We start from the raw sequence: 14,419 nt of genomic DNA on the forward strand, positions 1-14,419 counted from the left end.
CATTAAAACAAACACACACACACACACAAATCCGGGGGGGGGGCGGCATAAAAATCTATATAATAAAGTTAAAAGACATGAGAAGAGAGAAATAAATAAAAGCCTGAGTAATAAAACTAGAGAACAGTCAGATTAAAGGTTATAAGAAACAGTAAAAAGGGAGGCGCGTGAGCAATTGCAGGGCCTGCCCAGAGTCACCGAGGGTCAGATTAAGGCTGATAGGACTCACTGCTTGTCATCCGCCGATGAATGCTGATCACAGCCGCACAGTACCTGGCGACGCTATATGTGATGGCAGGCTTAGAGACAGAGAGTAGCAAGGCACTGTAGAATTGGCTTGGACGACCTGGATACTTGCTTAGCAATGGAAGGATGAGGGAGGCGCAAATGTCTCTATAGAACAAGAAGTAGAGGAGAACGTGCTCAGTAGTTTCGATCTGCGCTAGGCCACAGGGGCATAGTCGCTCTGCAAATAGGGTCCTTCTATAACAGCCTTCTAGCACTGTTGAAGGGAGGCCATGACAGCAAGTCAAAGTGAATGCCCTTTTGTGCTTTGGAACCTCCACTTGGGTGAGGTATGCTGCTGGAGAAGAAGAATATCTAAGCCCGTCACTGATATGAAATTTTGGGACACTACTGAGATCGTTTTGGCGCTCAGTGTGTATAATGTGCTGCTTGATGGTTGCTTTTGCCTGATCGTAGTCCATGCTGAGCAAGATCAAGGGGGGAAAGCCCAGAGTAGCTATTTCTGTCTCAATTGTCTGAATCCAGCTAGATTGGTAATCATCATGTTGGGTTAGCGGGGCAAGACCAATTGGGCAAAAGGGTAGTCTGAACAAATAACAGAGAATGGCCATCCACACCCTAGCCTCCAGCTTGATCAGGCCTGTCTCCAGGCACAGAGTGGCATTGGAGACACATCTTGATACTTGGAGCACTGCCCGCAGGAATTTAGATTGTACAAGTTCCAGAGTCGCAAAGTTGGGGAAGGGACCCAATTGAGCACCATAGAGGAGCTGAGCTAGTGACTTGGCTGTGAACAGTTCAAGGGCCATGGGTACATAATGGCCTCCTCTTGTCTGCAGGAATTTCAGAATGGCAGAGGAGCTTCTCTGGGCATCTCCATCAGCTTTCCTAGAGCCGCCAGAATGAAAAACTACTCCCAAGTATTTGAAGTGTGCAACTTGCTCAATCTTATGCCCCCCAGTCTGCCAGGAGTGGATCTTGGGCCTTCTGGCGAAGGCCATAATTTTATTTTTGTGATCGTTGATTTCCAGGCAGTCCTCCCTGCAGTCAGGGCCCTCAGTGCTCTTCTAAGGCCAATGGGGGTCCTTGAGAGGATGGCTGCATCATCCACATATAAGAGGATGGCAATGTGTCTCCCAGCGAGTTTTGGAGGGTGGAATTCTGGGTTGCTGAGCTGGCCCACTAAGAGTTAATGTAGAAATTGAAGAGGAGTGGGGCCAAAATGCATATTTGATGCCCTTCTGAGTTGTAACAGCTCTTGTGAGGTGGCCTTGAGGGCTGCATCTCACCTTGAGTAACATGTCAACCCCTAAGTTTCCCATATAGGTGTCTCGCATAAAGTTTGCTAATGATATAGAGCAAACTGATGGGTCTGTAATTGGTGGGGTAATCCTTCTTGCCCTTTTTAAATATAAGGACAATGATCGCTACCCCCAAGCCTTGGGAATTTGGCCCTTCGTGTCAATATAGGTGAAGAGTGATACGACAAAACCATTAGAGACCGGCGGGTGCCTAAGAAGCAAGTAGGCCTCACTCATGAATTGATGCTACAGGGGCACTGCTTGAGTTCAGGATACAGAGGAGCTATACAGTGACCTGCCCAGGATTCTCCAATCCAGCCCTTTAGTCCTTGCACCATAATGGCATTTGTAGGGCCAGTCAGAATTTGATGGCAGCCTCCATATAAGTGTCATGGGAGTGTGCAGGGCTGTCAGTGAATCATGCTTAGATGGAGAGAGCATTTGTATGAACAAGCAGCTCTGCACAGGGAAGCTATACTTGTGTGACTCACACAAACACTTAGACTTTAATAGGGCCACTGCAATTGTGCGGATCCTGGGGTCCATGTCGGGACCAGTTAATCCAAAAAGTGCCTTTGCGTATGTACAGCCTGGCAACAAACTCAACAGAGTCCCCAAATGTTCTTGGCATACATACATGGGAGTCACCACTGAATGTGACTGGCCCATAGAAGTTGATATATCATAAAACGCCTTCTATTTGCATTTTGAGATACAGGCTTAAACTCCTGACTGGTGATGGTTAACTTACAGTAGGAATGTGCGACCTGGCTCGAAGTCAAGCTGGTTCACCATCAAACTAGGTCGGCTCAAGGGCTTGCCCAGGTCAGCTCAGGGCCGGTTCGGGGTTCCAAAGTGTGTGTGTGTGTGGGGGGGTGACTTTTTAAAAAATTTACTGCTGGGTCCAGCAGGCTCCAGGGGATGCTGCCTCAGCCACAGGGCAGGCTCTGAAGATTCCCCTGCCACCGCTCAATTCTCCCCCAGTCTCTTTTGGCCTGTTATGCCCATTTGGGGGCCCTTTTGGTCCTCTCCCTGCTTGCGGTGGCCATTTTCGGCCATGGCCCAGTCCAGTTGGAGCCCAACTCCGACTCGAACCAAACCTAGCAAACTGGTTTTGTGCACACCCCTAACTTACAGTCAAATAAGATGCAAAGGTATCTACCCAAAGGAAGTGGGATCTGAATCTTTCTCCTTGCTTCTGTAGTACCAAAACAGATTTCATTTTGATAGGACTTTAAATGAATTATTAATGGATGGAATGGTTAACTTAACAGAAGTATGGAATTGAGTTTCCTCTAATATAGAAAAAGCTCTACCTGTTGTTCAGATAGTTCAAAGTAAGATGAAGCATACTTTGAGAGATAATGGAAGTTCAAGGTCCAATTCGCCTGTTTTCCTAGAATTAATGAGAGAGCTGCCAAGGACATACCAGTCAGCTGGCAAATTATCTGATGAACAATTCATTGAAGGCCAGAACATGACTGTAACAAGTAAAACTGTCCTGATGTGACTGGCAGCTACTGCTGTGCACAGTCACTGCTGGTTCTTAAGGGCATTTAGAACAGTATTTTTGTTTAATTCCTCAGTTGTGAGGAAGTTTTAAAATGGAGTGGTTGACATCCAGACTAAGTTACTCAAGAGTACTACTCAGGAATTACTCTAAAGGACTACTTTATTTCAACAGGTCTACTCAGGAGCATTTTAGTCTGGATGTCAGCCAGTGTTTGCCTTGGTTCTCAAAAAATATTTGCTCAGCAGCAGATTTGCCAGATAGCCCTGGGCGAGTTACTGTGTCTCAGAGTTGTTTCGGACATGACTTGAGGAGTTCACAGGCACTTTTAAAAGTTATTGCCTGGCTATTTCCACATGGAAGCAGTACACGTAGACTGAAATATTTCCCATCTGCATCCATGAGCAGGATCCGAGTCTTCCGTCAGGTCCTATTTATGGTTACAGCTCTGGAATGATTGTGTGGGTGGCTAATGTAAAGTTTTTACATCAATGTAGGCACGTGATTGCTTTGTAAAATGTATTTATATTTATTCATTAGTGGTAAACATCTGTAAGATTTAAGCATTACGCTAGAAATGGCCTGCAGTCTCAGTACCACGCCTGTACAATGGAACATTAGCAAGCTGCCTCACAGTCTTGTTGTGAGGGTGAACAAGGTAAGAACTGAAGTGTTTTTTTTATACTAAAAGAGCTGTATACATTATCAATCACTTTATAAAGCTTGTTTATAAAACAAGAACACCTATTCTGTGGATTCTCAGCACGTACTCTGATACACTGTCATAAATATTTGCATCTTTGTTCTTCTCCACATGGCTTGTTTACTGTATGCTATATTTATTATTTTACACTTTATATCCCGCTCTTCCTCCAAGGAGCCCAGAGCGGTGTACTACATACTTAAGTTTCTCCTCACAACAACCCTGTGAAGTAGGTTAGGCTGAGAGAGAAGTGACTGGCCCAGAGTCACCCAGCTAGTTTCATGGCTGGATGGGGATTTGAACTTGGGTCTCCCCAATCCAACTCCAGCACTCTAACTACTACACCACGCTGGCTCTCATCATTATGGCTCGCATCATTGTCATTATGGCAATGACAGTATTTACTGTCAGTAGCATCAATCTTGATTATAAGGTCTGCTTTTGCTTTCTTGTGCTGGGACGAAAGCTCAGGTTCACATCTGAAATGGAATGAAATGAAAAGCAAATACTGTGCCAGCCATTCTCTAAAAACAGCAGGAGGAAGGCTCCAGCTTTAGAAGGTGATCATTCACTGTCTCTCTTTTGGCTTTTTGAATCTTTTATTCCTGTTAGTATATTGTGCTCCCTTTGTTGTACATAAATTGATTTAAATGCTGTTTTCAGGGAGCTGGTCCTCTTTAGAATAATAACCTGAGTGCTTCTGGCGGAAAGAGATTCAGTTCAAGCCCTGCATTACTATAATTTTATAAATGTACATTCATGACAGGTCTTTGTCCATGATATGTAAAATTAACTTCAACATCAATAGGTTCAGTGAGGGCATGAGGATGAAACATTTGCTCAGAAAGTACAAGTTCCAAATAGTTATTACTCTATGACACAGATCAGTTAATTTTATATGGGCTTGATTATGCAATTGGTCGGGAGAAAGTACTAGTGAGTTTAAAAAATGCTACTGACATACGTTGGGTAAAGTTCATATATTTTACGACAACGAATATGACGATGAGTATTTATGTACTGCTTTTCAACAAAAGCTTCCAAAGCAGTTTACATAGACGTAAATAAAATAAAAAATGGCTCCCTGTCCCCAAAGGGTTCACAATATAAAAAAGGAAACCTATGATAGACCCTAGAAACAGACACTGGAGGGATGCTATGCTGGGGGTGGATAGGGCCAGTTGCACTCTCCCCCTACTAAATAAAGAGAATCACCACTTTGAAAAGGTGCCCCTTTGCTCAGTTTGCACCATACATGATCAGTTTGCCCTGTAAAGGTTCACGATGACTTGTTTCACAATATAAGTGGACTGTCTAAACATAAATTATTCATTACTAGCCGACCCCGCACAGAGCATCTGTGTGCTCTTTGGGGCTGGAGATTACTTCTCCCTCCACCCACCTTCAGCCCCAGTCTCCATTTCCAGGCCCAGCCACCTCTCCTCCCCACCGCCACTTCTGCGCCCCCCCCCGGACCTTGCCTCTGCGACGGGGCTGGGCCCGCTGCTACCTCTGGCCTCCACGGCCAGGCCCACCGCTGCCACAGTGACCAATCCTCCTGGGTATGCCTCAGCCAATCAGGCGTGTCCGCCGCCCAGCCAATCAGCTGGGTGCCGGGACGCACATTCTAAAGGCACACCCAGGAGAAATAAATATATAGATGTGGGAATCGAACAATGAAAAAATTTGCCCTGTGTGATCTATGAGTTCATGAACATGAACAAAATAAGAAGTTTCAAATTTTAAATGTGTGAGTTGCTTCAGTCAGCCAGATTTATTGAATGGAGCTGTACTACTCAGCACACCTTCTAGAGATTATCATTGAACCGAATGGGACTGGCTTCTAAGCAAATATACTTACAGTCTTGTCCATTGCTGGATTTTTATGAACAAAATAAGAAGTAATCAAAATAAAAGGGTCAAAGGAACTACTAACAGTGGAAAGTGCATAACACTCTATGTGGGCTGCCTAATTCTCTTTAGTAGTTTCTGTAGGTTGGCTCTGATCAAGGAGACTGCTATTCAGGCCTGCTTCATATATAAGTTTCCTACCAGTTATTTCTTTCATACAGAAAAACTACATGTGGACTGTAACGTATGTTTTGCCTCACGTACATGCAGCAGTATATGTGGGAAACAGATCTATGTGTATTCATTACACATTATGGCATACATGAGGTGCACATATTATTTCCTACACAGAACCCTTAGGCAAGCCCCCTTGCCCCTTTACTGGTAAATCCTCACTGGATTCTCCTTTACCAGTAGAGCTCTGAGCCAGCTCAGTTTGAACTGGTCCCATCTGGTTTGACTCTGAACCTGTCGAGCCGAGCTGGCTCAGCGTCAAGCCCAGTTCGAACTGAGCTGGCTTGCACACCCCTACTCAGAACAGTGGTGCATCAGCTGATGACCTCCATGCTAGACTATTGCAGTGCCTTTGTATATAGTTTGGAAACTTTAGTTAGTCCAAAATATGGCCACCAGATTGTTCTCTGGGGTAACCTGGAGAGACCATGTCATGCCTGTTCTTGAACAGTTGCGCTGGCTTCCTGTAGGTTTCTGGGAGAAACATGAAGTGCTGGTTATCACCTTTAAAGCCCTGAACAGCTTAGGCCTGCGTTAATTAAGAGAGTGCCCTTCACTGCAAGATCCCCATTGCTCAATGAGATCATCAGAAGAGGTACGTCTCCAGGTGCCACCAGTCTTAGTAGTTGCCCCTATGTTGTGAAATGTGCTCCCCATGGATATAAGATGTTTATCATCCCTGTAGGTCTTCAAGGGAGCCATAAAGACCCATCTCTTCAGCTAGGCTAAGTGGTTTTAATGATTTTTAAAATGAATTTTAAGTTAATTTTAATTGGTTTTGTGTTTGTTTTATGTTATGGCTGCAAATATGTCTGACAGCATTTTTTCAGTGCTCAGGACATACACACTTGAGCAATTTTTTTAAAAAAATAGTGACATATTGTGTGATTATTCCATCACACAGTGGTTACTTTGCTGTCAGTTTTTTTTAAATTTGTTCTCTTACTTCCTGTGTAAATGAGCTGCCTCCTTTCATGTACTATTTCAGGTCTATATTTATCTAGCCTCTATTTATATTGCAGCTTTTTTGCTGCTTGTGAATGTCAAATTCTGAAGACTCAGGCTTGCTTTGAGAGTTGTTTGGCATTTCCAATAAGTGACTGAAAGCGTTTAGAGAAGTGATTTCAAGGCTGCTGAGACACTGTCTTCTGATTTATTTATTTATTATGGCTTTTTAATGGCTAAACCTTAGAAACTTCCAAACAATATTAAACTTCATCTTGAAAGTTTTCACTTTTTCAGATGCTTCTCATAACAACAATGGTCATGTGATCTGATTTTTGTGGAGACAAATCCTGCTCAAAAGGGCTTGATTGACTGATTGATTGATTAAATGCCGTCAAGTCATTGGTGTCAACTCTTAGCGACCACATTGATAGATTCTCTCTAGGATGATCTCTCTTCAGCTTGGCCTTGGCCTTCAGCTTGGCCACCACTTCTCTCAGTGGGGCATTCATTGCTGACGTAATCGAGTCCATCCACCTTGCTGCTGGTGATCCTCTTCTTCTCTTTCCTTCAACTTTCCCCAGCATTATGGACTTCTCAAGGGAGCTGGATCTTCGCATAATGTGTCCAAAATATGATAGTTTGAGCCTGGTCATTAGTGCCTCGAGTGAAAATTCTGGATTGATTTGTTCTATGACCCATTTGTTTGTTTTCCTGGCTCTCAATGGTTTCTTCAAAAGTCTTCTCCAGCACCAAAGTTCAAAAGCGTCAATGCTTTTTCTATCTTGCTTCTTCAAAGTCCAGCTTTCGCATCCATAGAGTGTCATGGGAAAAACCATTGTCCGATTGATTCTAATTTTGTAGGTGTAGATGCGTCACAGCATCTAAATATCCTTTCCAAGTCCTTCAATGCAACCTTACCAAGTGCTAGTCTGCGGCGTATTTCTTGACTGCTGGATCCTTGACTGTTGATGGTCAATTCTATAAGGCAGAAGCTACCTACCATTTCAATGTCTTCATTGTCAATTCTGAGGCTGATTGCTGTACCCGTTGTCATTAGTTTAGTCTTCTTGACATTTAATTTTAGTCCCATTTTTTCACTGTGCTCCTTGACTTTCATTACTAGAGCTTGCAGATCATCCGCATTCTCAGTTATCAGAGTGGTGTCATCAACGTAGCTCAGGTTATTGATATTTCTTCCTCCAACTTTAAAATCACACTCATCTTCTTCCAATCCAGCTTCTCTCAGTATATATTCAGTATATAAATTGAATAAAGAAGGAGAAAATATAGAGCCTTGTCTTACTCTTTTGCCAATCTGGAACCAGTCTGTTTCACCATGTTCCATCTGGACTGTGGCTTCCTGTCCTGTGTATAGGTTTCTCATGAGAACAATGAGATGTTCTGGGATGCTCATTTTCTTAAGGATATTCCACAGCTTGACATGGTCGATGCAATCAAAGGCTTTTCTGCAGTCAATAAAGCACATATTGACTTGTGCTTTATTGATCTGCTCCACAATCGGCCTCCGGCCAAGTCTTTGCTGTTATTACTGAGCTCTTCCACCTCCTTCCAATAATGTAATCCATTTGATTTTTGTGTACTGCATCTGGTGATGTCCATGTGTATAGGTGCCGCTTTGGTTGTTTGAAGAATGTGTTAGCAATGAAGAGATCATGGGCTTGGCAGAAACTAATCAGCTGTTCTGCTTCGTTTCTGTTTCCTAGGCCATATAGGCTGGCTGTGTTTTCCTCCTTACCTTTTCCAACTTTGGCATTCCAGCCTCCAACCACCAGCATCACATCTTGCTTGCATGTTCTGTCAATTTCAGACTGAACTTGAGCATAAAACTCATCAACTTCCTCTTCTTCTGCATCAGTTGTTGGGGCATAGACTTGAAGAACTGTCATGTTAAAGGGTTGTCCATGAAATCTAATTGATATTAGTTGGTCACTGACCACATTGTACCCAAGTACTGCCATTGCTATATTCTTCCAGACTATGAAAGCAACACCGTTCCTTCTTTGGTTTTTGTGTCCTGAGTAGTAAACAGTATGATTTTCTGACTGAAAGTGTCCAATTCCAGTCCATTTTAATTCACTGATGCCCAAGATGTCAATCTGTAGTCAATTCATTTCATCTTTCACTGTGTTGAGCTTTAACATATTCATGCTTCTTAAGCTCCACATTCCCATTGTAATTCTGTCTTTGCAGCTTCAAATTTTCTTTTCCCACATGGCAACATTTCTTTTCCCTCACAGCAACAATACGAGGCCTGAAAGGAAATGTGCTACTGGGGACGTCCTCTGGATCAAAATGCTGACAGTGACTGGGAGTTGCAGGAGGAAATCAGGGAGGCGTCAAGGAGAAGCAGGGCAGTAATAACGGGTGACTTCAATTTCCCACACATAGACTGGGTAAATTCACAGTCAGGTAATGACAAAGAGGTCAAATTTCTAGATAAGCTGAATGACTGTGCCCTAGAACAGTTGGTCTTGGAATCAACCAGAGAAAAGGCGACCATGGACTTAATCCTGAGTGGCACCCAGGACCTGGTGCATGATGTCAGTGTCGTCGACCCTTAAGGGAACAGTGACCATAGTGCGATCACATTCAGAATACATACAGGGAGAGAATCAGCAAGGAAGTCTAACACAGACACTTTGAATTTCAGAAGAGGAAACATCTCCCAAATGAGGAGCATGGTGAAAAGAAAGCAGAAAGGGAAAATCAGGAGAGTCACTTTGCTCCAGAATGCATGGAGTTTACTCAAAACCACAATACTAGAAGCCCAGTTAGATTGTATACCCAAAATGAGGAAATGCACCACTAAGTCCAGGAGGATGCCAGCATGGTTAACAGGTAAAGTCAAGGAAGCCATAAAAGGGAAGAAGACTTCCTTCCAAAATTGGAAGGCCTGTCCAAATGAAGAGAACAGAAAGGAACACAAACTCTGGCAAAAGAAATGCAAGGTGACAATAAAGGAGGCAAAAAGAGAGCTTGGGGAACATTTAGCTAAAAGCATCAAGAGGAATAACAAAAACTTCTTTAAATAGATCAGATGCAGAAAACCTGCCAGGGAGGTGGGTGGACAATTAGAAAATGAGGGAATGAAAGGGATTATTAAGGAGGATATGGAGGTTGCAGAGAAGCTAAATGAGTTATCTGCATCTGTCTTCATGACAGAGGATACTGAGCATATACCTGTTCCTGAACCAGGCTTTTCGGGGATGGTGGCTAAAGAACTGAGTCAGATAGAAGTGACAAGAGTTGATGTTCTAAACTGTCTTGAAAAATGGAAAACTAGCAAATCGCCAGGGCCAGATGGCATCCATCCACAAGTCCTAAAATAACTCAAATGTGAAAGTACATAGAAGATCAGGCTCTGTTGGGAGAAAACCAGCATGGCTTCTGCAAAGGCAAATCTTGCCTCACAAACCTTTTGGAGTTCTTTGAGAGTGTCAACAAGTGTGTGGATAAAGGTGATCCAGTTGACATAGTATACCTGGACTTCCAAAAAGCTTTTGACAAAGTTCCTCATCAAAGGCTCCTGAGAAAACTTAGCAGTCATGGGATAAGGAGACAAGTATATGTGTGGATTGCTAACTGGTTGAAGGACAGGAAACAGAGGGTAGGTATAAAGGGAGAGTTTTCAAAATGGAGGGAAGTAAGAAGTGGGGTCCCCCAGGGATCTGTACTGGGACCGGTGCTTTTTAATTTATTCATAAACGATCTAGAAGCAGGGGTAAGCAGCAAAGTGGCCAAATTTGCAGATGATACCAAACTCTTTTGGGTAGTGAAATCCAAAACGGGTTGTGAGTAGCTCCAAAAGGATCTCTCCAAACTGGGGGAGTGGGCGACAAAATGGCAAATGCGGTTCAATGCTGGCAAGTATAAAGTGATGCACATTGGGATGAAAAACCTCAACTTCATGTATATGCTGATGGTATCTGAGCTGCTGGTGAATGACCAAGAGAGGGATCTTGGGGTCATGGTGGACAGCTCATTGAAAGTGTCAACTCAATGTGCGGCAGCTGTGAAAAAGGCCAATTCCATGCTACGGATCATTAGGAAGGGGATTGAAAATAAAACTGCTAATATTATAATGCCCTTATATAAAACTATGGTGTGGCCACACCTGGAGTACTGCGTACAATTCTGGTCACCACATCTAAAAAAGGACATTGTTGAACTGGAGAAGGTGCAGAAGAGGGCAACCAAGATGATCAGGGGCCTAGAGCACCTTTCTTATGAGGCAAGGCTACAACACCTGGGGCTATTTAGTTTAGAAAAAAGATGCCTTTGGGGGGAAATGATAGAGGTCTATAAAATCATGCATGGTGTGGAGAAAGTGGATATAGAGAAATTCTTTCCCCTCTCACATTCATTCATTCATTCATTCAATTTCTATACCGCCCTTCCAAAAATGGCTCAGGGCGGTTTACACAGAGAAATAAGAAATAAATAAGATTGATCCCTGTCCCCTCACAATCTAAAAACATTACATAACACTAGAACCTGGGGTCATCCCATGAAATTGATTGCCAGGAAATGTAGGACCAGCAAACTGAGGTACTTTTTCGCACAACATATATTCAGCTTTTGGAATTCTCTGCCACAAGATGTGGTGACAGCCAACAACTTGGATGGCTTTAAGAGGGGTTTGGATAACTTCATGGAGGAGAGGTCTATCAACAGCTACTAGTCGGAGGGCTATAGGCCATCTCCAGCCTCAGAGGCAGGATGCTCTGAGTACCAGTTGCAGGATGCCTCTGAGTACCAGTTGCAGGGGAGTAACAGCAGGAGAGAGGGCATGCCCTCAACTCCTGCCTGTAGGCTTCCAGCAGTATCTGGTGGGCTACTGTGTGAAACAGGATGTTGGACTAGATGGGCCTTGGGCCTGATCCAGCAGGGCTGTTCTTATATTCTTATGTTCTTAACATAAGAAAAGGCTTTAGTGTAACCACGTCATAAACACCATCGGTAGTCTGAGAGATAATCAGCTCTTCCTCAGTAGCGCATTGAGTATCATCAGACCTGAGGGGTCCATCGTCTGGCACTACATTGATAATCATTCCATTTTGTCTATCCATGTGGTTTTCTTAGTAAAATACAGGAGTAGTTTACCATTGCCTTCTCCCACGCAGTATGAAATGATGTCTTCGTCATTGTCACTGAAGTGATCATCAGCCTCCAGCACCTACCTATATAGCTTCTTGCTTTAGCTAGGCAGCTGGGATGACCTTCGCGCTTTGGGTGACCCTACTGGGAGTATACCTCCCAGAGTACTTCGCTCATCCCTCCCTGGAACACCCCACCATCACGATGAGGCAGCATAGCAAGACTTGGGGGAGCAAAAGGTCTTGGGGTCCCCTTTTCAACTGACTTTTCAGCTGTGCTTTCTCCATTTGCAGAAAAATAGCAGAATTAATAATGATCATTTTAAAGAGAACCATACCATTGTATCACATAAATCCTCAAATTTCTTTTTATTTATGATAGAGTTTTTAATATTTGTATTTTAGAGTGTTTGTAACCATTTTCCAGATAATATCTGTTAAAGTTTTTCAATCTGATCTTGTGCATACTTCCTTGAAAGTAAACTCCACTGTTCAAAGAGTTTTATTACAAGTGTAAGTGTATAGGACTGCAACCATAGGACTGGCTTGGGAGGAAACACTATTAAATTCAATGAGGCTTACTTCTGACTAAAAATGCATAGGATAGGATCTTATCTCATAATCATTTAATACATTCCATACCCAACGAAACTACTATTTTAACAGGGAAATATCTGTGGTAAGTTTGCATCTCATCATTATTATTTAATGGAAATGTCATCACAAGGGTTCCAATATGTGGTCAAATGTCACTGAACACTTTGAGAAGTTGCACTATTTCATGACTTAGATTGATCATGCTTTATCACTCCTCCCTTGAATCTTTGGTGCCATTATTAAAAGTGAGAGTGTTTTCTCTCTCCCCAAAACTGTGGAATTATTTGCCTGTTGCTCAACCTTACTTATCTAACATCCGTTAATGCCACTTCAACAATGCCAGCAATATTGGTTTTTTTTAAAAATCAGAGCAAAAATTAGATTATCACTGAAGGATGTTGCTGTGACTCATAACTGGCAGCATGACTCAGATAAATTTCTGGTGTGTTTTCCAAACCTTAAATAGCTGTACCTAAAAGGCAAAAGAGGATGAGCGGCTGATTCGTTTTTTGAGGCCCTTGGGCATTTTGTTTGTATTTATTCCCTGGCTTCCTGTGCTAGTGCTGTTTTTGAAAAAAGTAACCTGAGTCACATGCAAAAGATACACAAAATCAAAAAGTAGGACCTCACAGCTTTCAACTGAAGCAATTTTCATACAAAAAGAAAAGTAGATACTGCTACACCTACATAGCTGTGAGTATAGAGAGAAGATACTTCCTCTAATTCCTCACCGATCCATTATCCCAGGAGTATTCTAGATGGATTAAAAACAACAATGATGATTAAAAGTAAGATTTTTTTGTAAAGTGTTGTGGCCTCCACAATAGGTATTACTGTTGCAGAGTGATTTCTTGATCTATAAGGATATAAAAAAGAGGCTTAACTTTCGTCCCAGAAGCAACATTTTAATTATTTCTTATTTCTTAACACTAGTTAAGAAGGCGACAGTCACTTCTGTAAGAGTGGTTTCTGTAAAAACCAACTGAACTGATAAAACAACCAAATAACATAACTGAAGACTGAATCCACCCCAAGGACTTAACATAGGTACATACATATAGAGGTAAGTATGCCTTGGACAAGATGAGAGACAAGGCTCAGTTACACAGTAAATTCCAGTTAGAAAGGCATGTTGTTTACCTGTTTTCTACAAGTGGAGTCACACATATAGAGTCTTCATCTGAATAAAAGATCAGATGTCTATTGTCCAAAAATGTCTTTATGTCCCAAATTAAACAATTATCATGGTTGTGGGAAGTGGGCATTTTAATTGTCTCCCATAAATCTGGCACTTCTTGAATGACAACTGCTTTGTCATAAGCACAGGTGTCTAAATGAAGGAACAACTAGTTGTTCTAGTAAGAACTAATTTGTGATACTTTCACTATCCCTACAACAGGACAAAATTTGGTCCAAATCAGTTAGGCAGTTCACAAGTTAGCTCATTTGCACCTAAAATGTTCATGTGTCTAGGGGTGTGCACGGAACCGCAGAGCTGCGGTCCGGCTCTGTGGGGTGGGTTCCTTTAAGGGCGGGAAGGGTTTACTTACACACACCCCCGCCGCTTGCCCCTGTCCAGCGCGCCGTATTTAATGTAATAATTGGGGCAGCAGGATACTTCCCTGCTGCCCCTTGTCCCTCTGCAATGCTGCCAGCCACTTTGACTCACAGTTTAGAAAGTTATTACTGCTGCCCAGTGCCAATAATGAAGTCGAAGGAGAAGAAGCCGGCCTCCACTTTGGCGCCTCTCCGCCCGGCGGCTCCCCCAGGAGCCGCCGCCGCCTCCCAGCAGCCACTGAGGACGGCTCTGCCATGGAGGACGCGCGGACGCGCTGCGGCGCCCAGGCAACCCTCACTTCCGGCTACCATGCGACTTTCCCCCACATACAGAGTGGCTGCATTCTGCATCATG

The 14,419-nt window shown here is 43.1% G+C and overlaps 1 long non-coding RNA gene across 1 annotated transcript in view; it reads left to right on the forward strand.

The window, feature by feature from the left end:
- Window positions 1–3,355: 3,355 nt before the first annotated feature.
- LOC128344256 (uncharacterized) overlaps window positions 3,356–14,419 on the forward strand; it is a 61,134-nt gene continuing 50,070 nt past the window's right edge. Inside the window, exon 1 of the long non-coding RNA XR_008315753.1 lies at window positions 3,356–3,715. This is a non-coding gene — a long non-coding RNA (uncharacterized LOC128344256). The remainder of the gene's footprint in view (window positions 3,716–14,419) is intronic.

This window comes from Hemicordylus capensis, chromosome 2 (genome assembly GCF_027244095.1).
Source record: "Hemicordylus capensis ecotype Gifberg chromosome 2, rHemCap1.1.pri, whole genome shotgun sequence".
NCBI classification, from domain to species: domain Eukaryota; kingdom Metazoa; phylum Chordata; class Lepidosauria; order Squamata; family Cordylidae; genus Hemicordylus; species Hemicordylus capensis.